We start from the raw sequence: 10,130 nt of genomic DNA, 5'->3' as shown, positions 1-10,130 counted from the left end.
ACAGAAAGCTCATTGTATGTGAGGCGTTCGTTATGCGAGGCATAACAAATAACACCTTAATAAATTATTGGAAATATTCAATGGAAAACAATTGACTAGATTGAATTTTGATATTAGAAAAAGATCTGATTAAGAGCGCACAAGCCCTTATTGTATTCTTGTATTCGATGCTTGACTCGCTTAATCCTCAACTAACAGAATCTAGACTATAAAGTCGGCCGGCAGATGATAATAACTCTTATAATGAAAGAATAATGTTTTAACATTCCTTCAGCATGTGTATTAACTGGCTACATGAGGTGAAGAATTAAGTACATATTGTTTGACGGTTCATGTGCATCTTTTAATTACTGTACTTAAATCCAATGCACGGAGTCTCAATCTTTTATTTTAATATACCGTAGAACGGGGCTACTTGAACTTTGATGTGTTACTTGAGCCCAGTACAAAAAAAAAATTAAATCTATATTTGGTCTGCAATAATGAACGTATCGACATGATTCATTGTTTCCCTGACAGGTGACACTTATTGCCACGATACTTCGATCGATACCACGATCTAAATATTGTTTTTGTATTGGGCTCAAGTAACACATCAAAGTTCAAGTAGCCCCGTTCTACGGTACCTATATACATATATATATTTGTCACAAAATTATTTACTAGTAACCCATTAAATTCTATGCCAAAAATTTTAATGTCTACTATAATATAAAGAAAAATGCTGTCAATATTTAAAGGGTACTTGCGTGTGATATGTAGAACACTATATATTTTTGTTTTGGCATTATTTACAGAAGTAAGTCTTTGATATGCAAATGTTTTGAAAAGAGATTTCCACATCCAATATTCAAATTTATTGCCACTTGGCGTTATACAGGACCCACACAAGTGTGCATTCTCTTCAGTGATATCATATTTTCCTAAGGTGATACTGTTGGACACAAACCAAAGATTTCATCTACATATGTATATGAAGAGATAAAAAATACCATTAGTTTAAGAGAAAAAGTCTCAAAACATTTCCCAACATCTATCTATCTTTATATACAATGTTTTATATTATTCATAATCCAACCTTAATTTTAAGTTTGATTACTGCTTTACTAAATGTTTCTTTTGAAATTTGTGCTAATTTGTGATTTATATACATATTGCCTAAAAGGCCCTAAAACGACTAGAAAAACAGTATTGATACAATTATACATACATTAGATATTTTTTTATTTCAATATAAATTTACAAATACAGCTAAATACTATTTCATGAGATCTCATTTTTTTGGCCGTTTCATTTTTTTAACGAACCATGTTCAATGAACATCCTTCTTTCCATAGAAGGTTTTTTTTATGTTTATAATTTTAAAACCCGTAATTTTTGGGTACAGTTTATTTTCTAAAACTATTATAAGAATATGGTTATTGGTGTGCATTAAATGTTCTGCTTTATATAATATGTATATCTAATTGTCAGTCACCTGATGGAAAAGCTCCTTGGTTTGAAATTGTTGGGACCAAAATATGAAAAACAGGGATTCTTAGAAACCATAATTGGGAAAAAAAGTATTTACAACTTAATAAATAATAATAATATTTTGGATGTTGCTTAACTATAATATAAATTTTGTTTTCGTTTCCTGTATTGGATTGTACACTAAAATGTTTTGAGTTTTGAGTAGAGCTTTGATTAATAATCAAGCTCCAATTGTTGAAGCAACATTAAATTCAATGATCCAAATTTTCCAACTTATATACGTCTGTAGTTTTTCCGTCCCACAAATATGATCATCAAGCTTATTAGAAAGCAAATGTCAATTAAATTAAAATTTGGTATTATTATAGCTCGGTAAATAATAGTGTTTCAACTATATACATATGTAATACGTAAGATATACATATGTAATACATAAAAGCCAAAGAGCTTTTCCTATGGTACATTATAAATGTTTATTCCATAATCTGTGTAGACTATACATGTTCTTGTAAAATAAGGGATACTGTCTGGTGACACAATGGTCAGAGCTCGCTTGGAGTTTGCTGCCCTGTTAGGCGCACTGGGGGTTCATGTGATCTGTGAATATTTGTAACACATGGTAAATTGGTGTTCTGATTATATTGCTCGGTAATTCATTATCCTAATGTACTCTTGGAATGAGCAAGTAACGTGTTCACCGGTGAGCACCTTCACTTCTTCGTGATCCTTTGCTTTGATCTCCCACCCCAGGTTGAGCGCATTAAGCATCCCTTCAGTGTTTAGTACATAAGATCTCCGACTTACATATTTGTGAGTATAAAAACGTAATAACCCCAATTTGCACACGCAAAATCTATCCCCTTTTTGGATTTTGTTGTTTAGATTAGTATCCATTCCGATTTAATTATTATTTGTGATTTAGCTAGTTACCAAATCGATCTGTCTAGTCTGCGCTCATTTACATTTTACAAATGTAAACCCAAATGGTAAACATATATTTCACTCGCATATTAATATTTTGGAGAGATAACTACATATTAATGTATTACTAGTCTCGTGGACTGAAGCAGAAACGGCCTATGTTTTAGCTCTCACCCCTGTTTATTTCTTATTGTGCATCTCAAATTACTGTATCTCACTTTTTTTATATATTCACATACATATTGTGGATCTTCTATAAACATATATACATATTTTGATAAGCCACTTTTTAGGCTCGTAGTGTCGACAATAATAAACCTATTTATTTTATTAATATTGTACAACCTATCCTTCTCTATGGTTAAAGAAAGTTAGTATATATATATTTTTTTTATATACAAAACAACACATTGAAAACTTAATTATAAAAGATACTTTTTGGCTATCTTATGTAAGAAGAGAAAATAATATCTTGAAAAAAAAGAGAATATTCGAAGCACAATCCATCAAAAAAGCTATTGAATGAGAATAGTCTACTTTATATTTGAAGTAATTTGTAAAATATTATCTTAAGAATAATATATTTAAAAAAAAAAAAAAAAACTTTCACAATGAATGACGATAAAGTTTTATTGATCCGGAAGTATACTTTTAAGAATATGTAACTGAAACAATGCATTAAAAAATACATCTGATTAAACCGGGAAATCAATTACACAGATATTTTATCCATCCTTCTCGGTAAATGGAAAATCTACTTGTACTCAAAATTTAGCACAATGAAACATATTTATGTATACTTTCCATTTTCTATATTAGTAGGTGCGAGGTAAATGTTGAATGTTTGAGAGAGACACATTACTGATTTTTTTTTTATTTGATTGGTGAGTTTTTAGAAGCCGAATAAAATTACTGTTCATAAAACATGTTAGGTACTTTGTTCAATCAATTGATGTTTACTTCCTAAAAGCTGACGGTGAAAAATATCTCTCAAACGTTTGTCAAATGTCATTTTGTATTTACAATTCCTTACCTATACATTTCATTTGAAAGTAAAACAGTCCCTCGGTATTTGTGGGTGTGTTTGTTGCAAATAGTGAAACCATGAATGTACGGTTTCCCTCTACAAATGTGCAAAACTGGGGCTTATGTGGCCCATAATTAGTTTTGATTTGTAAAAGCAAAAGACTTGTTTTTTTACCACTTGAGTTTATTTTATGACGACTAGTTTGGAAAGCCATCCTTCAATCTTCAGGTCTAAATGTAAACTGATTTTAAATTTAAACAATATTGATATATAACTTGCAAAAATATACTTAACTGCAAACATCGAGGGATAACAGTCTATGTTTTTACTTTAGTTCTTATATCTCGTAATGTACTTTGATCTTTTTTTATAGTTTTGGTACTAATCTCAAATGTTTTCGATTCTTCTATTGGTTGTCGACACTTATTGATATTGATATTGTCAAATTAATGTAAAATCAGTGTAATGTTTCCTTGTGTGACAAGATGTTGTACTTGTAATTGTAACTCTGTGTTGTAATACTTTATACATACTACAGCTTTTCTTAGCCTATGGTCGTTAATACATTTGGTGAAATCCCATTACACATTTGTCTAACTTTCTCCAATAAAATTCCTATTACATGTCGACCTGGCATTCAGTCTGATGCAAGCCTGGCCAACTCAAATTGCACCCCGAGCCGCATCGATGACCTAAAGTTTTCCCAACTGCAATTGCATATTTAACTGATTTAATTTTTCTGTAATGTTTACCAAGAAACATAAGTCTTTCAATCACTCTTCATTTCTTAATTGTGGAATAGGCATATTCCCCTCGGTCATAAAATAATTAATTTTTTCCCGTAACTCAAAAAATCTTCTTGAACATTTTCCATGACTCAACCTAAAATTAACAATGTTGCCATACTCACATCTCATTGAGTGGGGTACGCCTTAAATTAGCAATGCTGAAGAGCGTTCACACAGATACAGTTGACTGTTTTTATAACAACATGCATGACATGGCTCATAGATAATACTTAAGCGCATACATTTTGTTGATATATTGAACCAAGTATCACATACCATATACAATACAACACTGGTTCAAAAATATATTGGTCATACAAGACCGCGGGCCACACGTAAAGGTGCCGGGCTGACCACCCTTGGTCTAATGTATGAATTCTATACCAATCAGTCCACCCCTCAAGCTTTTCGGGGAGATGACATAAATCCATTCAATAGTATTATTTTATACCAAATATCATATCATGTATCCCTTCTCCACCTGTTACTCTTAAGAACTATTCGCCTCTTTTAAATTCATAAGTGTCCTAGTGTTAATGACAAATTATTCCATATACAGGTGCGGCAGCATAACTTGTATTTTCCAGGTCTTGAGAGGTAAATTGCTACAGAATTAAACCATAGGTTAAGAAAGCTGCTTTACTCGTAGACTAAATTATATGTGTCTATGTATGTACTCCTGGGATGTTGATGTAACAATAAACATTATTGGGAAATATTTTTTTTATTCCATCCTGAAAATTCTTACCTTTTATCTACATAATTTTTTTTTTATGTAGACATCCAATTTCTGGTTGTCGATTCATACCTGTCAACCAAATAGTGTGGGTATACTTCACTTTTTCTATCCACTAAAAAAAAAAGTTAGTTGTCAATTTTGGTAATATTAACCTGGACAATTTTGGTAATATTAACCTGGACAATTTTGGTAATATTAACCTGGACAATTTTGGTAATATTAACCTGGACAATTTTGGTAATATTAACCTGGACAATTTTGGTAATATTAACCTGGACAATTTTGGTAATATTAACCTGGACAATTTTGGTAATATTAACCTGGACAATTTTGGTTATATTAACCTGGACAATTTTGGTAATATTAACCTGGACAATTTTGGTAATAATGCGCTGGAAAGTTTTTCGGTATGTGTAAGTATTAAAACTTTATTTTCTTGGTGCCATGGCGGCGGTACTCGAGTATTATGGCAAACCGTACATGTCACCTCGATGGCGGTGACTCCAGTGCTAAGGTTTAAATTCCTGATATATTTGATGACAGATATCAAAGTCGTTAGAAATAAATGTCTGCATTTGTAACACCATCTCTGGTAAGTCATAGACAGAAAAGTCAATTTTCCCTGGACAGCGTTTGGTCAAGCGAAGGATTTAGATGGAAAATTTTGACAATTCTAGTGAAATTCTATGCATTGAAGGAGTTTTAACATCCTAGAGCTCCAGTTCGTGACATACAAGCTGTATTTTTGAGAATTTCATGAATCTGATCGGTAAGTTTATGATCATAAATGTTGTCCAACCATAACGCACGATTTATTTGTAAATAAAACAAAAAGTTTCCAGATAATTATCATAATTTTTTATTTATTATGATAGATAGATCTATGACAGTTAATGTGAAACAAAATATTGGCCAAATGATCGCCATGGCTTCGGTGGCGTACCTCTATCCGATGCTCCATATTTTCAATGACGCCAAGGCGTAATCTCATCCTTTAGCTCTTGAATTGTTCTTGGCTTATCGACGTACACTTATTCATTTATAAAATATCCTCAAAGGAAAAAGGTCAATGGTGTTAAATCAAATGACCGTGGCGACCGATTGATATCGCCACGACGTGAAATGATACAGCCACTTATCGTCCAGCTCCATATCCTCAATTTCTAGCCACAAAAAGTATGTTATCATCTGGCGATAGCGAACACCATTCACGGTAAATGGTGTTTGCTTCACAAAACGGTGCTTGGCCGACCTCATTTTCGAACAAGTACAGCCCGATGTTGACCGAAACTGCACGAAACAGTCACTCTTTGTGGATGCACCGGCTTTTCAACAATCACTCAAATGCGGCAATTCTGCTTGCTGCAAAAAAAGTCACAAAATGCATTTTAATTTGAACACCTATTTTCATAAAACGCTTCAACAATCTTAACGCGCTGCTCAATTGTGTCCATGGTTGAATTTGTCAAAGACGAAACAAAGAAATGTCAAATAAAGTTGGGCAATAGACTTGATATTAAAGTGTGACTCACAATTAGCATCGCGCATTACGGTTGGACCACCCTTTACTATCATTTGTTAGGAAAGAACATAGAAATATCGACGAGTGACAGCCAAAGCCATTCAACATTGCAAAATTATAGTCTATAGTTTTAACAAAGCTAAATAAATTTAATAAAGCGAAATAAAGTACACATTAATTTGATATGGTTTTAGAAATACTTTAGTAGACACATATCGATTCAGGGAGTAATTATATACTATGACGTGTTACAAGTTTCAATGCTGTCCATTTTATAAAAAAAACATGTTTTTAAACTTTCATTTTGTACTGAATTCAAAGGTAAATACATAATAAACGCTGGAATAAGTTAATTTCTTTTCTTTCAAGATCATGAAATCAAATAAATATTTTATTCAAAAATGACTTTAAAAAGTCTAAAGATGATAGTGGCATGGGACCAAAGACTGACCACATTTATATCAAGGACTAACTAATTTGTTTAATATATATATATTAGACATAAGCTGTCAAAAATTATAATCCAGATATATTTTTTTCACTGCTGACAATTCGTCAGCAGGAGACAGTTTGTGGACTCCATATGCTCCACCTAGGGAGCGGATATGGTTTAATATATTTTTTTAATCCCTTTCCTCATAGATAGGGCACATTTATCATTTCACGTCGGTAGGTAATTCATTAAGTACTTACTATCATTCATTCATTCGAACCCTCATCCCCACCTGATGGCGCATAGGGCATTGCATTACATAAACACAGTTGTCTTGATCGTTAACACAAGAAGGAAAGGTGATCAGCCCTTCGCTTCAGGTACCAGTCCAGGGTAATATTGAATAAATATTAGAGTAAATCACTCTACTAATCTAGGCACCACCCAGGGAATCAAACCCAATTATATTTATTAAAAATATCACTTATATTTATTTGACCCCCCTAGAAATCGAACCCGGGACCTACAATATGGTAGTCGAGCGCAATGACCATTACACTACGGAGGCGGACTTACGATAGCGTTTTTTTTTTTGGTGCTTGTAAGGAGGGGGTCGATTGCTGTGGCTGTGCCGACAAGCGCCCGTATTTCACTGGGTGAAGTTATAATCTGACATACATTAATTTGTCCACATACACTCCCAATGTGGAACATTTGTCCACAAAGTGCCGTCAGGGCCTTCTGTCGGCTGCCAGCTCCTTTCCATCCTCCCAAGTCAGGTCCGAGTCCTGAAATTCAGATGAGAACTGGCGACGAATTGTCAATAGTGAACATCCAGGGTGGCGGAAAAACGGGCAAGTTTCATTAAAGTTCTCAGGAGGTATGCCTAGTCTACTATAACTTTTTCTTGACAGCAGTTGTGACAGTATCTCCGTATTTTCTCGTTCCTTACAAATTCAAACCACCTTAAATTCTTAAGTTGAGTATACAGCTCCATTGTATACTATTATTATCACACTCTCAAGTACCTACTTGAAACTCTCGATAAGCTGGTTACTTAGTGTCGAGGGTTACCGAGCACGAGCTTTTGTACAACACATGACTTTTCCAAGCCATTATTTTAAGCTGCTTGTGTGTAGAACACCTATTTATCCTATCAACAATTAATTGAAGATACTTGATAGAAGCTACGGCCCAGTTTCCAACCTTCCTGTAATGTCAAAAATTACTTATCAATACTGATAACGTATATCAAAAAATCTATTTTTTTCCAGAGGCAATTAGAAACTGTACAGAGACAGGCATAGCGAGAGTACTATCTGATATAATAACTGCTGTGGATGCTGGTAACCTTGTTTTGATTTCAATTTTGGATATGAGTGCTGCTTTTGACACAGTTGATCACATTCTGTAGGAATGCTAGAAGAAAACTTACTGCATTTGTGATAAGGCACATGCATGGTTTTTTACTCATACCTTCGGGAGAGTGAATATTCAGTCATATTTCAAAATTTTAAATCCCCCAATTGTTCCGTCTCTACTGGCGTACCGTAAGGTTCACTCTTAGGTCCTGTTCTACATCTTCTCTATTCCAAAGATGTAGAAAATATACTAAAATCATATGAAAATCTAAACCCAAATTTGTTTTTCAAATTCACTCTATTCGTGGAATTGTTTATTGCATTTGTGCAATAAATAGGAAAATTTTGTAAAGATTTGTAGGAAGTTTTTTGGTGGTTTCTGGGCTATGCCAAAAATTCACCCTTGGATGGCGTCTGCCTAGATCTCTTTGCATAAAAAATGCATTTCTGTGGAGGTTTCACGGCTATGCCATCAATTTAACATAGTTTCTGCTGCTAAAACTTTTGAAATGAATAACTTATGTACCTACTTATTTAAATTTTAGAGTTGTGCCATTGGAATGTTAAAGGATGAAGAGGTGGTCTATGTTTCTTATTAACACACTTCGGATGGGAAAGATATTTCTACCCAGTCGGTCGATTTATGCATGAGGACGGTGTGTCGCACAAACAGCGTATGTCCAACACACCGCTAGACTGTACAGGTGTGGCTGCGACTTCTCCGCTCCGTCGCTCTCGGGGTCGTAAATCCCGAAAGTTATGAGCTCGGTAGAGATGCGTAGGTCCGTATAGTTGTCGATTCGTTGTCCAGTGGGCGTAGCGAAGTCCCAGAAGATTTCAAAGTCGAGGTAGTGACGAAGGGTTGGCGAAGATCAAAGTAAAACGAAGAGCTCGGTGTGAGTGAAATGATTTATTTGGTCAAAGGCACAGATATTGATATGCGTACGGAGCTAATCTGCCGAGCCGGTCACCCTGTTGCTCGCGCCCGCGACTCCCCACCACTTTCCACTGGGTCCGGTAGGCCTCAGCGTAGCGGGAGCCACGCCCCCTTTCCTCGAGTTTCATTATGAGGCGGCAGCTCGGACAGAGTCGCTCCGTACTATGTTTCATCACACAAATTATACATTTCACATAAATTATTCATATCGAATACTTCGTCTTAGCCTAAATAACCTATGATTATCGCAAGGGCTGTTCCTTCGTGGCAAACAAATCCTTTATTAGAGGAACAGCCCTTTGCTTACAATTCTCATTTATTCTTAAATTTATAAAAACAGTCCTTTTAAGGGCTCAGCTGGTCCGTTACAGACGGAAAGGGTATTTTTGTCTTCTGCGCTAGCCTCATTTCAAAGGCAGAAAAGAAGAAATTATCCAAAGTTTTTTAATGAATATTATATACCAATATCTTTGTAAAGGTCATAAGGTGTGGCGTTCTATCCTCTCTGCCTACCCCTGCGGGGAAGCGGCGTGATGGTTAATTAGTTAGTTATTCTTAACTGTTTATGCATAATGATCTAATCCCGCCACCAGCTGTCTGCAGGCGTAAAAAATACCTGTCTGAAATGTGTCAACACATTTAGAGTGTCTGTGCACTACACGGAATTTTACCATCCGGCAGTCCAGTTTTGAAAAATAAAAGCAACTACGACAGTTTAGCGTGATCGAATAAACACCCACCGATCCAAAGAAAGAAGCCCAAAAGCACAATCCAATCATCCGTTATATCATGCTAACCGGACGGTACAATTCCTGAAGTTCACAAGCGCCCTTAGGATGGGAAAAGTATTTCTACCCATTTGGTTGATTGACGCTTAAGGGATTTGATGATTGACGGGAAGGGTAATTTTACCTTCCGCGCCAGCCTCA

The sequence above is a fragment of the Brachycentrus maculatus genome, unplaced genomic scaffold, assembly GCF_059751285.1.
Source record: "Brachycentrus maculatus isolate JH-2025_06_01 unplaced genomic scaffold, ASM5975128v1 h1tg000153l, whole genome shotgun sequence".
Lineage (NCBI taxonomy): Eukaryota > Metazoa > Arthropoda > Insecta > Trichoptera > Brachycentridae > Brachycentrus > Brachycentrus maculatus.
Note: the sequence above shows the minus strand (reverse complement) of the source record.